Source organism: Leptonychotes weddellii, chromosome 6 (assembly GCF_054177405.1).
Source record: "Leptonychotes weddellii isolate Sample4059 chromosome 6, ASM5417740v2, whole genome shotgun sequence".
Classification (NCBI taxonomy): domain Eukaryota; kingdom Metazoa; phylum Chordata; class Mammalia; order Carnivora; family Phocidae; genus Leptonychotes; species Leptonychotes weddellii.
The window spans coordinates 42,320,101-42,338,144 of record NC_138374.1 but is presented as its reverse complement, the minus strand read 5'-3'; positions in this window follow the sequence as shown (position 1 = coordinate 42,338,144).

The following is an 18,044-nucleotide window of genomic DNA, read 5'->3' as shown; positions in this document are numbered from 1 at the left end:
ATCCTAAAATTTGTATGGATCCAGAAAAGACCCCAAATAGCCAGAGGAATGTTGAAAAAGAAAAGCAAAGCCGATGGTATCACAATTCTGGACTTTAAGCTCTATTACAAAGCTGTAATTATCAAAACAATATGGTACTGGCAAAAAAACCAAAAAAAACAAACAGACACTTAGATAAATGGAACAGAATAGAGAGCTCAGAAATGGACCCTCAACTCTATGGTCAACTAATCTTCGACAAAGCAGGAAAGAATGTCCAATGGAAAAAGACAGTCTATTCAACAAATGGTGTTGGGAAAATTCGACAGGCATATGCAGAAGAATGAAACTGGACCATTTCCTTACACCACACACAAAATAGACTCAAAATGGTTGAAAGACCTAAATGTGAGACAGGAGTCCATCAAAATCCTTGAGGAGAACACAGCCAGCAACCTCTTTGACCTCAGCTGCAGCAACTTCTTCCTACAAACATCGCCGAAGGCAAGGGAAGCAAGGGCAAAAATGAACTATTGGGACTTCATCAAGATAAAATCTTTTGCACAGCAAAAGAAACAGTCAACAATACCAAAAGACAACTGACAGAATGGGAGAAGATATTTGCAAATGACATATCAGATTAAGGGCTAGTATCCAAAATCAGTAAAGAACTTATCAAACTCAACACCCAAAGAACAAAGAATCCAATCAAGAAATGGGCAGAAGACATGAACAGACATTTTTCCAAAGAAGACATCCAAATGGACACATGAAAAAGTGCTCAACATCACTCAGCATCAGAGAAATCCAAATCAAAACTTCAATGAGATACCACCTCACACCAGTCAGAATGGCTAAAATTAACAAGTCAGGAAACGACAGATGTTGGCGAGGATGCAGAGAAAGGGGAACTCTCTTACACTGTTGGTGGGAATGTAAGCTGGTGCAGCCACTCTGGAATACAGTATGGAGGTTCCTCAAAAAGTTGAAAATAGAGGTACCCTATGACCCAGCAATTGAACTGGGTATTTACCCCAAAGATAGAAATGTAGTGATCCAAAGGGGCATGTGCACCCTGATGTTTATAGCAGCAATGTCCACAATAGCCAAACTATGGAAAGAGCCTAGATGTCCATCGACAGATGAATGGATAAGGAAGATCTGGTGTGTGTGTATATAATATATATATACATACAATGGAATATTATGCAGACATCAAAAAAAATGAAATCTTGCCGTTTGCACCGATGTGGATGGAGCTAGAGGGTATTATGCTAAGTGAAATACGTCAATCAGAGAAAGGCAATTATCATATGATCTCACTGATATGAGGAATTTGAGAAACAAGACAGAGGATTATAGGGGAAGGAAGGGAAAAATGAAACAAGACAAAACCGGTGGGGGAGACAAACCATCAGAGACTCTTAATCTCAGGAAACAAACTGAGGGTTGCTGGAGTGGTGGGGGGGTGGGAGGGATGGGGCGGCTGGGTGATAGCCATTGGGGAGGGTATGGGCTATGTTGAACACTGTAAATTGTGTAAAACTAATGAATCACAGACCTGTACCCCTGAAACAAATAATACATTATGTTAAGAAAAAAAAGATAAACATTTTATTAGCATTTTTTGCAAATCTGTTTTTTTTTCCTTTGAGGTGTTAAATGGAAAGGCATACTACAATGCCTATAAAACAACTTTAAAAAATATATACAAGACATCACCTCTAAACTTGGTACTTCCATATCTATAATTCATGGAACAGTAGAGAAGTAAGGGGCCCTCCTTTTACTTAGGAGAGATCAGTAGCTCAGAGAGGCCGATTTTCTTGCCAAGTAGGAATAGGGCCAGGAGCAAAACCTATGTTTCTTACCTTCTGCCCAGGGCTTGTCTTTGGAAGATTTTTTTTTTTAATGGAAGGAGTGGGATTTCTTTTTTCTTTTTTCCTTTTTTTAAAAAGATTTTATTTATTTATTTGACAGAGAGAGACACAGTGAGAGAGAGAACACAAGCAGGGGGAGTGGGAGAGGGAGAAGCAGGCTCCTGGCTGAGCAGGGAGCCCAACGTGGGGCTCGATCCCAGGACGCCGGGATCATGACCTGAGCCGAAGGCAGACGTTCAATGACTGAGTCACCCAGGCGTCCCAGAAGAAGTGGGATTTCTATGTCCTCGTTTGAGGGGTGGAGACACTGAGGTTTCATGTCATGACACTACCTAGCTGAGCCAAGTAGGCAGCAAGTGGTAGGGCTCTGATAAGAATCAGAGTCCACTTGCTACTGCTCCCTCTGGGGTGCCTCGCACAAAGCTGGGCTCCTCTCATGAGGCTGTCCTCTGCTGTAGGAGCAGAACGTCTGCACACCTTCAGAGAGGTTGTCTCTCCTCTTGGAACCACAGAGGGCTATCAGGAAGAGGCCTGGATGTTTCTGGGGATCTAGTTAGGGCAGGTTCTTCACCAGAATCTATTTCAATTTGTTAAATGTTTATTCAGCACTTACTGTATGCTAGGCACTGCTTTAGAGGCTAGAAATAATGAATAAAACAAGAACTTTCTCTCAAAGAGCTTACAGTCTAGAATAGAGTTAGGCCAGAAGGAGTAAAGAGGACAAGGTGATGGCAAATCCCTGGTTTGGGGAGGTGTCCTCAGGAATGATAGTCTTGTTCCACATTTTAGATGGAAAGTTTCTTTGTTCTGCATTTCTGAATTTCCCCAGATCTCAGTGTAGTAACATTCTGCTTATTCCTTTAGTCCACCGGCTTCGAAATACTTGTCTACACTAGCCACTTCTTACAGCCCTTTCCAGAAATTTTCCACATGATTAATGGTACATTTAAACACCTCCACTTTGGATAGGCTTGCAGTAGATGCCACACAGCTGTAGCTGTCAACGGGTCATGCTGCATGATAAATTAGCCAAACGGAGCTCTGGAAATGCTGTCACTTTCCTCCATTAATGCAGGAGCTGTGGATGAGTCCCTGCATTATCACGCTCCAAATTACACCCGGGATCAACAACAGAGCTCCGTGTGCTGAGGATTCTCCTGATGTGAGTCCCAGACACTTGAGGGATGGCAGGTACCAGTGGAGCTCCTCATAGAAGACTGATTCTCCTCCACAGGTGTCAGCCGACAGTGGGACCCTACCTCACTTCTCGGTTTCCAGCTCCTTTTTCCCTTCTGCCACTGTTCACGCCACATGTTTCCAATTTTCTAGGTGGTGCATTTGAATATGGTGTTGGGAGACCGCCTTCATCTTTTTGAGCGGAAGTCTGGAATCATCCCAAGGTGAGACATGGTGTTTGGAGGTCATCGCAGAGGTCGCCATCTCTGTGTTGACAGGGATATGACCCATCCTGAGGAGCTTGTGGTTGTGGGTCAGGACAGCCTCTTCCTGGGGCTTGCCTGGGCACTCTCTCTTTCTGCCTTTTAACATAAATGTTCTGGGCTTTTATCCTGTGCTGCTCATAGCCCTTTTCCAAACAGGGGACAAAGCAATCTGCTTACTAAACTATAATCACAGCCGCTTTTCCTTGAGGGGGTGCCCGGAACACCTCGGGCAGAGTCTGGTGGTTCATGTATTCTTTGGTCAAAGATGTGGCCCACCGAGCAGTGTCTCTTCAGGTCCAGTGGGACTTCATTTAAATCAGGCCCTTCCTATTTACACCCTTGGGAGACCTCAGAACGGCTACTTCTCCCCTTGGCCTGGCCCTGAATGCACGCTCTCTCTGTCCACCAACTCATTCTGGTCACTGCTCCCTAGATTCTGGGGGTGCTCCCATTCTGTATGGGGCATCTGACTCTTGTTTTCAGCTAGGGTCATGATCTTAGGGTCTGGGATCGAGTCCCGGGTCAGGCTCTGCACTCAGTGGGGAGTCTGCTTGAGATTTTTCTCTCTCCCTCTCCCTTTGCCCCTCCCCATAGGGTGAAGGGGAGATTCTCTCTGTCCCTCGTGGACAGGACGACCAGTTGCCTGATTGACACAGAGCTGAAAGCAGAACTTTTCAGAGCAGAAACCAGGCTGTCAAGACCGTCCCATCACTGGTACTCTATGAAATAGCAAAGAACTATCACATCTGCCCCCGGGCTGAAGCAGTCTGGGTTATATTGGTTATTATTCCTTGGCCACCCTTGAGTGGGTTGCACATAAATGAGGTAGATGTTTAAAATGTGAAGAATTGCTGGTGTTTGGATGTGGCTGAATGGAAAGACCAATGGTTGTCACTAGAGGGACAGCCTCAGTGGGAGTAGGCCTCCTTCATGCGGGTCTGATGGCCCCATCGGAGACACTGGAAGCAGAGCTCTTGCTTCCTTTCCACTAGGGGCTGGGTAGACAGGTTTAGACATCCCTCGGGGGAATGGTGCTGGTGGGCACTTTCTAGGAGAACACATTTGCCTCTCCATTGCCATGGCTACAAATCTGGTCCAAGCCACCTCTGTTTCTAGGACTACTGCATGGTCTCCCAAACGGATTTCTCTGCAGCTATGGGCTTTGCTCCTCCCCTCCCCCAATTTTCTATGGTGTAGCAGGCCTTCTGTCAATGAGACATGCCACTTCGAATCCTCCAGCTGCATCCTAGCTTCATATGACCCTCCACTAGTTCATGAGTTCTTCCCTGCCTCAGGCCCTTGGTACTTGCAGTTCCCTCTGGCTGGAGAGTTCGTCACATATTTGGATCTGTTTCATTCTTCAGATTCACTTCAGTGTCCTCTCTTCAGATAAACCTTGCTTGACCCCTATCTGTAGCATCCCTTACCCTACCCTGCCCTAGGTGTTCTCTACAACATCAGCTTCCCTATGGTCATTAGAGAATTGATTATCTGACAGTATCTTTGCTGTGATTGTGACTGTTGTTCTTTAGGAGACCATCGTATCCACAAAAGAAGGATTTCATCTGCTTGGGTGAGGACTGTTCCTCATAACTGTTCCTGCTTGTAACCCAACAGCCCCTCAAAATACACTGTGGAATGAATCTCTCTACAAAGCTATAGGTTTGTGGCTATTTAGGTGCAGCTTCTAGAATCATTCCAAAGCCCCACATGGTCAGGAGTTTGACAATGGAAAGAGGCTCCTCAAAAACCTTATCTTTGTATGGGGCGTCTGACTCTTGTTTTCAGCTAGGATCATGATCTTAGGGTCTGCGATCGAGTCCCGGGTCAGGCTCTGCACTCAGTGGGGAGTCTGCTTGAGATTTTTCTCTCTCCCTCTCCCTTTGCCCCTCCCCATGCCACGCCTGGGTGCTCTCTCTCTAAAATAAAAATAAATAAATATTAAAAATATCTTTTCTCTGTATACTTGGGGGTTTGGTTATCTCTTGCAGGCCAGGGTCTGTTTTCCCATCTTTAATAAGAACAGTTTGAAATGGACTGGGCAACATCTTATGATCTTTCCTGCTTTGAATTTTGATGTTTTCAGCGTATGATTCTCTGTCTCTCAGAGATCTCATCTTCTCAGCTTCTAGAATGAGAATAATTGCACACAGATATTTATGGCATTCCTGTAGATGATGTGTATTTATGAGACGGCTGTATTGACTAATCTTGCTTTTTTTTTTGGTCTTGGAGGAAAAGTTTCTCTGATTTAGTTATGTCTGATTTAGAGAAGTTTAAATTTTTTTTGAAGAGTAAGGGACTTGTGCGTGGAGTGTGTCAGTGCTGCATTAAAGAATTGTGAGCTGTTTTCTCTTAGAATGTGTGGCAGGTTCCATCTGGTTACATAGGGAGTGGGAGCAGCCCTTCCCCTCCTCTGCTCTCGCAGGCCCGAACCTGTGGGGGCAGGAAGCTAATTATCACCTCCTAGGATGCTTGGAACCTTGTCTCAGTCTTGAAAGAACTGTCCTCGTGCTGGTCCTCAGAAGGGAAGAGACCCACACAGACAATTATTTTCTTAGCTCCATGCCACTCTGTGAGCATATGTGCCAGACATACTTGAACTTTGATCATGAGACTCAGGCAGAATTCAATGTAAAGAGAAGTATTGGCTGAGGAGGCCCCAGAGACCCACTACTTGGTGATTATAATGAATGTGGGTGTCCACCCTGTGCTGAGTCACCGTGGGAGACAGATGGGCTTTGGCAAAGGCCAACACATGGAGCCCTCTCCCTACTATTGTCAAGATCAGACTCTCCAGAGAGAAGGGGGTGTCATGCATGAAACCCCCCCACTCTGCTATGGCTCCTCTCATCCCACCAGGCAATCAGCTGCAGCAAGGCTGAGAGGAGGTGGTTTGAAAAGTCTAACCTGTGTAGTCTAAGTCCTGGGAGGATGTGAGGGGGGATGTCTGACAAGATGGAAGACGCGGAGCACTTGTTGGGACAACCAAAGTCCCTTTCTCACCTCACATGGAAACTTACACCCATACTGTGCTCCGTGCCAAGTGGTCCACATTCTCTGTCTCATTTTGTCCTGACAACATCATGTGAAGCAGGATTTTATTTTTAAATAACTATTTTGTAGAAAGGGCTCTTTAAAAAGGATAACTGTTTTGCCCAAAGTCACACAATCAGTCCCTAGAAGTGAGATGTTCTGGTTTCTTTTTGCTGTGTAACAAGCCATCTCCAAATTTAGGGGTATAAAATGGCCACCACTTATTACACCCACAGATTCTGTGGGTCAGGACTTCGGGAAGGGCACCATGAGATGTCTTTGCTCCACCAAGGACTCCAGCAACTGTAAGTATTCCTGGTTGCAGAGGTGGGGGCTATGTGGAAGGCTGGGTTCTGCTGGAACTGTTGCCAAGAGCATCTACATGGGGCCTCTACATGTAGTTTGGGCTTATCCAACATGGTACCTGGCTTTTGGAAGAAGAGTCCCAAGAAGATCATCAGGGACCAAGCATTCCTAAAGATCAAAGCAGGAGCTCTAAAGCTTCTCCTGACTTAGCAAATCACCCAGATACCTCCTCCCCACTCTATACACTGAAGAAGTCACAAGTCAGTCCCATTTTACATGGACCCCTCCCCGCCATGGAATGTGTGTCAGAGAATTTATGGCTATATTTTAAGGTGGCCACACAGGATTTGAACCCTGGCTCCACAACCATTGCCCTTATTAGACATGTTGCCTGGGTATAAGAGGCAGGGGGAAGCTTCAGTAGGGACATGGTAGATATATCTTTAACATGGCTGCATCACTACAGTCCTTGGAAAGAAAATGCAACAAGTAACAGCATGGCTTGGGAGGCAGCAGTCCAGAGAAGGGGCCAGGAGCTCCACCTGTGCAACTGTGGATGACCTGCTCCAATTCTCCTGCCTCAGGCCTTCCTCTGTGAGAAGGGGTAATCACAGCATCTCCTGGCCCATCTGTAAGGTGCAGTGCCCAGGAGATGTGCAAACCTCATGGATTTTCCAACCTGCTCTTTGGACAGGAGGAAGTGTTTCTGGGTCCACAGGGAGGCCCTGCTACTCAGTCCTTCAACCCACTGCTCTCAGACACACTCAGGGGACACGCCAGCCTTCTATACCCACCCCAAATCCCAAAAGCCTAACCAGACCCACTCAGACTACATGGTCTTTTCCTTCCCTGACCATCTACATATATTGATTCTGTTATACTTTGTTCATTTGCCAATTCCTTACACCCTGGAAAGGATAATAAATGGGGAATCACAATTTCCTTTTGAAGTCTTGGCTCCACTGTGTCCTAGGTGAGTAAGCCACAGGCGTGTCACGTAGCCTCTTATGACCTCAGTTTTCTGCAAATCAGTGATCAGTCTACCTGTTCAAGGAACGTTATGGGGATTCAATGGACTGACATGAGAAAGTGTTTTCTGATCTAATAAGCATAATACATGCTTGGGTGTTTTTAATATGATCATTTCCTCTAGCACTTAGCAAGCTGGGTGCTTCACCCACAGCAGGTGCTTAATAGATATGTGCACTTTAGTCTTGATTTACACCAGACCCCAAATGAAGTTTGTGTCAGAAAGAGATTGGAACTTTCATCTGTCCTACTCAGAGATGTATGTCACAGAAGCCCTTCCGAGTGAATTGGCCACACTGTACTTTTTCTTTCCCTGACAGGCTTGAAGGAGGATCACAGGCTTTTGTAACTGACATAATCACAGCATTGATTAAGGAGAAATAACTGACTCCATCAATTTAATTAAAGAGCTAAAGATATGCACCCCATTCTCAGGCTCTCTGCGTCAGGGCAAAGTCAGCGTGGGAAGGATCCAGGCACTCCTCTTACAGGAGATTCTGGAAGCTGAATAACTTTTTGCAGCAACTCACTTCATCCAGCAGAGATTCGATTACATTAGTCTAGGAAATGCATGGAAACAGTTCTCCCCATGTCAGGCTTCTGCAAAAAGAGTGACCAAAACAAACTCACAAGAGACAAATGTTGGTGCATGGCATATTTCTTGTAATTTTTAGTCTGCTCTATTTTTATTGTGATAAATGGATCTGTGTTTTAAACATCAGGCATTTATTAGGTTCCCACTGTATTCTCTGTGCTATTTTAGAAGCTATGGGGACTATAGATCAGAAGAAGCTGTCCCCACATTTATGATAGTTTTTTGGTGTGTGTTCTGAGAAGAGTGTTGAGAGCACAACTCTGAGTATATGTGAAGACCAGACAGTGAGGCTGGAGGGCCTGGGATGGGCTGGGCTGGGCTCTGGAAGGGCAAACAGTACAAGCAGTCAGCATGTGAGTTGTATTTAATTCCACTTTTTTCTAACTAGCTATGCAACATCGGGCACGTTGCTTAACCAATTTGAGGCTCGGGTTCTTACCTGTTAAATAGGTCTCACAGAGAGGGAGAGAAGCCATCTATACAGTAAAGCTTTGAACTCACTCAATCCAGGAAACAGTGACTAGGCTCATTGGAAAAGGAGGTCAAGGGGAACTGCCTTGGAAGATTTACTGATGAGCTATTTCTGTCTAAAAACTACCCCCAAACTTAGTGTATCATACCAAAGGTAAAGGACCTTACTGTTCATTCTTTGTTAGCACGTCGGGAGTGTCTTATGGGATTTTCTTCATGAAATAATGCAGACCTGGCAGTAACCGTGTACTTTCCCTACTGTCCCCTCCTTTCCAGGGCAAGAAGGCTCGGTCTGTCTCCGATCATCAGACTGTGCCACAGGGCTGTGTTGTGCTAGACACTTCTGGTCCAAAATCTGTAAACCTGTCCTCAAAGAAGGTCAAGTGTGCACCAAGCACAGGAGAAAAGGCTCCCATGGGCTGGAGATATTCTAGCGCTGTTACTGTGGAGAGGGTCTGTCTTGCCGGATACAGAAAGATCACCATCAAGCCAGCAACTTGTCCCTTGACAAATCCACTGCCAGCATAGCACGTGAGAAGGACACATTCATTTCAAGTGGTCAGACCTGGGACAACTTTGGTGAGGACCCTTACAGAAGAGATCGTTGGACAAAATAAAGAAGACTGGCTTTTTGAGGGTTATGGAAAAGTGCAAAGAAAGCAGGAAGTAAAATGATACATGGCATTTAGGGAATATGAAGATTGGTATGAACCAATAAAGGACCACATGCATGGTCCTTTAAGGACCACATATATGCAGCTTGTGATGATTGGTGTGATTATTGAATATGTTTTGAATTTCCCAACTAAGGTAGATGTTCTTTGAAGGTCAGGACCATTTCTTATGCTAAAGGCTTTTGGCACTGACTTATGAGATTAGATAGTAAGGTGATGGACACTCAAGGGGAGAAAGATGGTGTAGTAGGCAGACTCATGACCCCTAGAGGATTCCACCTGATTCCTGGGACTGCAAATGTGATGGGATAGCATGCCTACAAATATGTTACCTTATAAGAAAAAGGAAACATTGCCAATAGAATTAAGGTTACTAATTAGAGACTTTAAGATAGGAAGATTATTCTGGATCGTCTGGGTGGACTAAGCAGAGGATGGAGAGGAAGTCAGAGATGTAAAGCACAAGAAATCATGTTGGCCTCCCATATCAAGGAAACAGGAACCTCAATTCTACAACCACAAGGAACTGCCAATAACCTGAATGAGCCTGAAAGTGGACTCTCCCTCAGAGCCTCCAGATAAGAGCCCGGGCTGGCTGACTGACTCCTTGACTTTGGTTGTATGAGACCCTAAGCAGAGAACTCAGTCATACGGCACTGGATGGATGTCTGACTGGCAGAAACCATGAGCTAATAACTCGTATTGTTTTAGCCACTTAGGTAGTTGTAAATTGTTCTCCGCAGCCTTCAGGGAGAGGCAGATACCAGAGAGGGGTCACTGTCCTGATCTAGGAGGCAGTGGAGGCCAGATCATTTGAGGAGCTGGGCTAAATGCTGAGTCCCAGGATGCTAAGCTAGCTGGTCAAAGATCGTCAGAGAATGGCTTCTGCAGGAAGACTCCTGAGCTATTTTCATTGTGCCCATACCACCTTGGGGTGTCTGAGCAGGAATCAGCACTCTGCAAGCTAATCCTGGGTTCCTTTGTCATCCTTCCTCCTAGCCTCTACCTCTTGGTCACTCTGCCAGCCTTCCTTCCCACGAAGTGCCTTGAGGATGAAGTGGGATTTGCCACTCACACCTCCTTCAAAACTTTCCCTGGAGATTGTCTTAATACGGTTCTGGTCAGATTTTGGGAATTAACACTAACATCTGAATGGAGTTTATTCAGTTCCGATAGGGAGGATTTGCAGACCCTAAGAGAAAGTTTGTTAACTCCACATTTTTCGTTTCTTATACAGGTATAGGATGTTTCTTATTCTTTCTTCCGTTTGTTAATGGGGAGTTTCTGTTGTTCTTTGCCTTTTACAAAATAATCACTCCTTCATGTGGTCATTGCGTTCTTTACGGCATGAAGCCAGCTCCTCTGGCAAATCTTTCTTGATTCCCTGCACTTTGCTTCTCACTTTCTCCTATTTTTGCATGTCCCATATGGATAATCTTCATCAGGCTCTATGGAGTTCTCTGCTGCTATGTCCCCTTCTGGACTGTAACTCTTCATGTGTCTGTCTCCCCCGCACCCGGGATAATGTTGTGGGTGCCCAGGGGTTGCTCAGTAAGAGGTTGGGAAAGGAGCAGTTAATGCAGAAGCAGTCTGCTGAATCACAGAGAGATGGGACCTACCAGATTGCAAAAAGCAGCTGGGTGTGAGGCATAAACACCAAGGCAATTAATTAAAAACATTTTTATTTGTCCTGATTAAAAAGAAGTTGAAGCTGTGAGAAGTTTCTGCTGAGGAATTAAGGAGGGAGAGGAGTCTGGTGGAGAGGTCATATGTGCTCAGGAAAGAGGAAAGCCCAAGGGAGCTGGGAGTTCTTGGCTAGTCTTAGAATGGCTACTAACTCATAGTGACCTTGGACTTTGGGCTTTCCACCCAAGGCAATGAGGATTTACATTCCTTGAGTCATTAGAGCACTTCCAGCAAGCACCAAATGCGCTGGCTGAGCAGGTCTTGACAGCGGGCACAGTTAGTCTTTGCATCTATGCTGGATGGAGTCTCATCCAGGATCAGAGGTAGGGGGGAGATGGGAATTGAAGGCCCTACTAATATTTTCAAGTCACACGGTGAGTCACTACTTAAAAGCATGCCCATTATGGGCTCCAAGTTTCTGTATGGAGAACAAATGCACCTTTCAACAGTTATCTCCTCTCCCTGAAATCCTTGTTGCTGCGTTTGTTGACATGCCCAGCACCTTTAGGGAGAGAACGGGCCATCTAACTTGGTTTTGCTGTAGTCCCTAATGATGAGAAAACCAGCTGAGTTGGAGCCAAGCAGAGCTCGCTTTTCAGAGAGCTGACAGGGAAGCAGCCCACACTTATTTGTGCCTTCATCCTGAAATTGCCCCCTTCCATTTCTCCAGGCATAGAATTCACTCATGGGAGGGACTTCACCTGCCAGAGAACAAGTAGGATGTGTCCTTCATTTTTCAGATGGGGGAAAACTGAGGTCCTATGAGGAAAACTAAGCAGCCTGAGTCCAGAACAGACAAGGTTTTATTACATGTGTCTTTCTGTATCAAAAGGGGATGCTTTCTCATAGTGACACCTCACCGGGCAAAGAAGAAGCTGAGGTTTCTGGACCCTGCCTGGTGTGGTGGGTCTTAGACTGATGAAGGATATGGGAAGGTTTTTGCTTTGATACTGGGAAGAGAAACAGTGAGATAAGAGGTACATAGTACCTGGTGCTGAAGGGCCCAAGCAGGTGGAGAAATATAGGAGACATTAAGGACATCACCCCAACCGGAGCTAGGAGGTCTTTATGAGTTGAAGTGCTTTGTTTCAGAGCAGGCTGCAGATTAAGTAGATAACTAACACCATGTAAGGCCTTGTACCTGGGAGCTCAGAACTCCTTCTCTCCTGGACATTAGGACTCCAAATTCCTTGGAGAGCTTTCCTCTAAGGCACAGGGATGCTTCTTGTTAGGGTTGAGTAGTGGCAAGCTTTTAGGAATTCAGCCTCTGCCACTTAATAGCCATGTGACCTTGGTCAACTTTTCTCTAAGTCAAAGTTCCTTACTAGACAACTTGGAAAAATTAACCTTTGCCTCATTGGTTTGTCATGAAGATTAAATTATTTAACATTAGAGGACTTCTACTTTATTTTTAAAAATTAATTAATTATTTTAAGATTATTTATTTATTCATTTATTTGAGAGAGAGAGAGAGAGAAAGTGGGGGTGGGGAGGAGCGAAGGGGTGGGAGAGGGGGATGGAAAAAGAGGGGGAAAGAATTTTAGGCAGACTCTGCATTGAGCTTGGAGCCTAATGTGGGGCTTAATCTCATGACCCTGAGATCATGATCTGAGCTGAAACCAAGAGTCAGACCCTCAACTGACTGAGTCACTCAGGTGCCCAGAGGACTTCTACTTTAAATGGCCAAAAGTAATCATCTCCCAGCTGCCATAAGAATGTTAATGGAATTATAGAAAAACAGTTCTGAAAATAGAAAGAGTCAATCATCACAACAATTTGGTGGAAATTTCCCTAACTACAATTCTGATGAAAGATTGACCAGGTACCTATTGTCTCATGGCCTCAATGCAAGTGACTTATAACACTGTTTGATAATTTAATATCTGTTGGGCACTCCAAAATAGCCCCACAATTCTCAGCTACTTTGGTGGCACAGGTTCTGCCCACTGTCCTCTCTGAAAGGGATGGTGCCAATTGCTGGGGAATAAGCAGGAAGAACTGTGAATCTATAATTTTCATATACAACCTAAGGAAGGACTGGCATTGTGCATTGAATCCTGGAGGCTGTTGTGGAAAAACATGGACAAAAGGTGAGCTCTGGGAACAGGGAATGCTGGAAGTGGGTAGCAGTTTACAGATTTTTATGAACTGCATTTGGTCAAAAAAGAATCCCCAACTTACTCTTACCTTTACTAGGAATTACATTCTTTGCCGTAAGTCATACCTAAAATCAGAGCAGTAGGAAATACATTAGATGCTAGAATTTGAAGCCAGGGAGGTGAACATCAGTCTTTCCTATAGCTTTAACTCGGAGAAGGAATTTTGCTTGGCTCTGGCTGTCTGTGTTATTTTGGGTAAAATATTCCATATCTTGGATTTCTCACTTCTAAAATAGAGATTGGAATATCTATGCCATAGGGTTTAAGGGAGATTAAGTTAGTTTTCAGCATTTGGTTCTTAGTTCATACTTCTTAGTGCACACTAAGCCCTCATTAAATATATTACTATCAATTATTATGCCTAATCCAGTAACTGCATTGGAGAAGAGGCAGACAACACAAGCCATCCATTTTATTAACAAATTCTAGTCCTATACATCAAAATAAAAAGCTTCTGCACCACAAAGGAAACAATCAACAAAAATAAAAGGCAACCTATTGAATGGAAGAAGATATTTGCAAATGACATATCCAAAAAAGGGTTAGTATTCAAAATATATAAAGAAATTATACAAATCAATACCCAAAAAACAAATAATTCAATTAAAAAATGGGCAGGAGACATGAACAGACATTTCTCCAAACAAGACATCGAAATGGCCAACAGACACATGAAAAGATGCTCAATATCACTCATCATCAGGGAAATGCAAACAAAACTACAGTTAGATATCACCTCACACCTGCCAGATGGCTAAAATCAAAAATACAAGAAACAACAGGTGTTGGCGAGGTTGTGGAAAAAAAGGAACCCTCTTGCACTGTTGGTGGGGATGCAAACTGGGTGCAACCACTCTGGAAAACAGTCTGGAGGTTCCTCAAAAAGTTAAAAATAGAATTATTCTAGGATACAGTAATTCCACTACTGGGTGTTTACCAAGAGAATACAAAAACATTAGTTCAAAGGGATACATGCACCCATCCCTATGTTTATAGCAGCATTATTTACAATAGCTAAGATAAGGAAGCTGCCCAAAGGCCTATCGATAGATGAATGGATAAAGAAGATGTGATGTATATATACAACGGGATATTATTCAGCTATAAAAAAGAATGAAATCTTGTCACTTGCAATGACAAGGAAGGAGCTAGAGAGTGTAATGCTAAGTGAAATAAGTCAGTCAGAGAGGGACAAATGCCATATGATTTCACTCATATGTGGAATTTAGGAAACAAAGGAAAGAGAGAGAGAAGGCGAGAGAGAAAGAGAGAGAGAGAGAGGCCAAGAAACAGACTCTTAACTATAGTGAACAAACTGATGGTTACCAGAAGGGAGGTGAGTGGGCGGATGGGTATAATAGGTGATGGGGATTAAGAAGTGCACTTCTCATGATGAGCACTGGGTGATGTGTGGAATTGTTGAATCACTATATTGCACACACCTGAAATTAATATAACACTGTATGTTCACTATACTTGAATTAAAATTTAAAAAAGACACAAATACTAGGTTCTAGATAGAAAGAACCATGTTTAAAGATGAAATAGCAGAAAAACATAACAAACAATAAACAGAATGAAGCCTTTCAAATATTCCTGAAGCAAAAATTATTTATAACTAAGATTAGAAGAACATCTACCTAACATCTGAATTTTAGAAAGTATAGCCTTCATGGTATAAGAATAGGCAGAGAATAAGAGGTAAGAGAATGAGATACAAAGTCCGCAGATGAAATGGTAAGAAAGCTAATTGAACTTGAAAAAGATTCTCAGAAAAATGAAACAAATTAATGTGTGAATTCAATTGTTGGTATAATCACACAGAGAGGAACTACTCCAAGTGACACTAAAACACAGTACTTTTACATCTCTAGAGGAATATTTTCTAAGGATGAAAAGAATTGCAAAATATCTTAAATTGTATTCAGTATCATATTGGTGGTGGTAGTGTTGATACAATTATTCTGGGACTAGGTATGTATCATGGAACAAATCAAATGAGTGATTATGTTGCTGACATTGAAAGCTGAGATTTTTGGCATGGTTGAAAGGAAGGAAGGGTGTAAGATGGATGAGGTTAAGCAAAAACTCTGTAACTCTGAATTTGAATCATCAACGTGAACTGTATTTTACCTTAAAACATTTTCCTATCTGTTGACTGAAAGGGCTGAGAAGTGATGACTAACCCAGTAAACAGTGAGCATCTTTGGTGTTTAGCTTATAATCTCTAATACCATTTATACAGAGAGGAACCAGAGCTTTTTGGAGAACTGGCTGATTCCAGCTCTGGGGAAGAAAAGGTTCAAGATAAGCCTAAAATAACTTGTTACACTAGATAGCAAAGAAGCCACTAAATACTACTAGAGATGTGTCAAAGGGCTTAGGAGACCGCCTGAATAAGTTCCTGCTGCCTAAAGATGGGACAAATTGGTCATCCATAAGGATAACAATAGTGACAGACTAAAACACATCAAATAGGTTTCAGTGCATATGTTCATAATAAGAAAATAAAACTTATCAATAACTTTTGGAGGATGCTCTGGAATCATCTTATTGTTTTAAAATATAGAAAATAAAAGGAAAATGTCAAACATTTATCCTGCCTTTATTTTCAGATTTCTCCTTCTGGATAATGAGTTGAGGAGGAGTAGCTTCTCTGTATAGAAGAATTTCAACTGATATGCAAAGAATGATAGAGTTAGATCATTTTGCAGTGTTTAAAGCATTAATGAATCCAGGCACTGGAGACAGATAATGCATATAAATGGTTGATAACATCACAACAAGAGAGACTATCAGACATTTATGTATGTCCTGATGGAAATAAACACCACCACTTTTGAGATAGTCTTGCTTGTGTGTGTATGTGTGTGTATACACAAAGGAGAAATGTGGAAAATAAATATAGACTTCATGTTGTTCCTGATGTCACAGTCTTCTAGTACAAGCGTTCATTTTGCTTGTAGGCCCACTGGAAACCGACCTATTTTCCTAGAATTTCATTCTAACTCTGACTCTGATGAAGTTTCTAGATCTAAATATCATTTTCAGGAAGCACAGAGACCAAAGGAACATGTTAATGATACCACAGGAATGCAATCCACAAAGTCCAAAGTGTAGGACCCTCTATAGGACAAATCCTGGTTTCTATAGAAAAACAAAATGATGACAACAGAAGTATATAAAAAGTTGAAGGACAATTTAAAAAATGGAGGATATCTATAAAATACAAGAGATTTAAGGGTTACATCAACCAAATTGATTTCTGTTTCAAACAAACCGTGTTTTGTTTTTTTTTTAAACACAACTGATAAAACATTTAGGGAAATCTGAACACTGATTTTAGATGTATTTATGCTGAGGAATTATGATAAGTTGTTTTAGATATGATGTGGCATTGTTGGTAATTCTTCAAAAGAAGAATCACCTTTTAGAGATACATAGTGAAACATTAATACTCACAGATGAAATGATACCTCTACTTTTGTATAAATTTAAAACATTTCATAATAAAGAGATCATGAGAACAGAAGTGACTTCTAGGCAAATAAAAATGCAAAGCTGAATGAAAATCTGGTTGTAGACTATGGAGGACAGAAACAACTGAAAAATAGTGATTAATGTAAAGAGGACAATCTTGGATTGTTCTCCCATTGTACCTAAGTAAAGCACTTATTATAGTTTCTTGAAGACAGAAGGAGCTTAAGCTATGTTTTTCTCTCCTCCTCAAGGTTGACTTTTCTGCTTCATCCTACCCCAACCAGAGCTAGAGCACAGAGGAATTGTATGGGAAATACCACATGGCAATGATTTCCAAGGGATGGGAATTGGGTTTACACTCTTCACCCTTTTAGTACAACAAGACTAGAACCCTAGCTCCCAGCTGTCCTGTTGAAAAGTGAAGTTCTAGGAAAATAGATCACTTTCCAGTGGATCTGCAAGCAAGATGATCTTGAAAGCTTGTACAGGAAGACTCTGACATCAGGAACATCATGAAGTCTGTATTTATTCATTCTTTCACATTTTTCCTTCCATCCACTCATTGACACTTAAAATCTTTGGGATTTGAGAACATAATGTTATTTCCTGATGCATAAAATTTCAGTGACTCCCTTTGCCTAAAAATAATGTGTCAAGTCACATATACAGCAGTCAAACCCCCCACCTTACAAATGCTATGGTCCTCAGATTCCTCAGCATGAATGCTCTTCATCTCTACCAACCCAATCCTATCCATTTCTCAAGACTCAACTCAAATGTCTCCTCTTTCATGTAGACTTCCTTGTCTAATTTCTTACTTGATGAATTCTTTCTTCTCCCTCTCTTTTGAACTTTTGCAAAGCTTGATTGGTATTTAAAAGATGACTCACATCTGTAGCCTTGTATTTAAGTTGATGGCTCATCTTTCCTACTAGGTTTGGGCTTTTGCATTATATTATTTTAATGTACCTCTAATTAGCAGCATATATGTAGATTAAAAAAACCCAAACATATAATTGTCTTTTCTCTAGACAAATTTAATACATTTATATTTTGTGTAATTATTGAATTGTGCACTCTTATTTCTTTTTTTTTTATTCTTATGTTAATCCCCATACATTACATCATTAGTTTTAGATGAAGTGTTCCATGATTCATTTGTGCATAACACCCAGTGCTCCATGCAGAATGTGCCCTCCTCAATACCCACCACCAGGCTAACCCATCCTCCCACCCCCCTCCCCTCTAGAACCCTCAGTTTGTTTTTCAGAGTCCATCGTCTCTCATGGTTCGTCTACCCCTCCGAT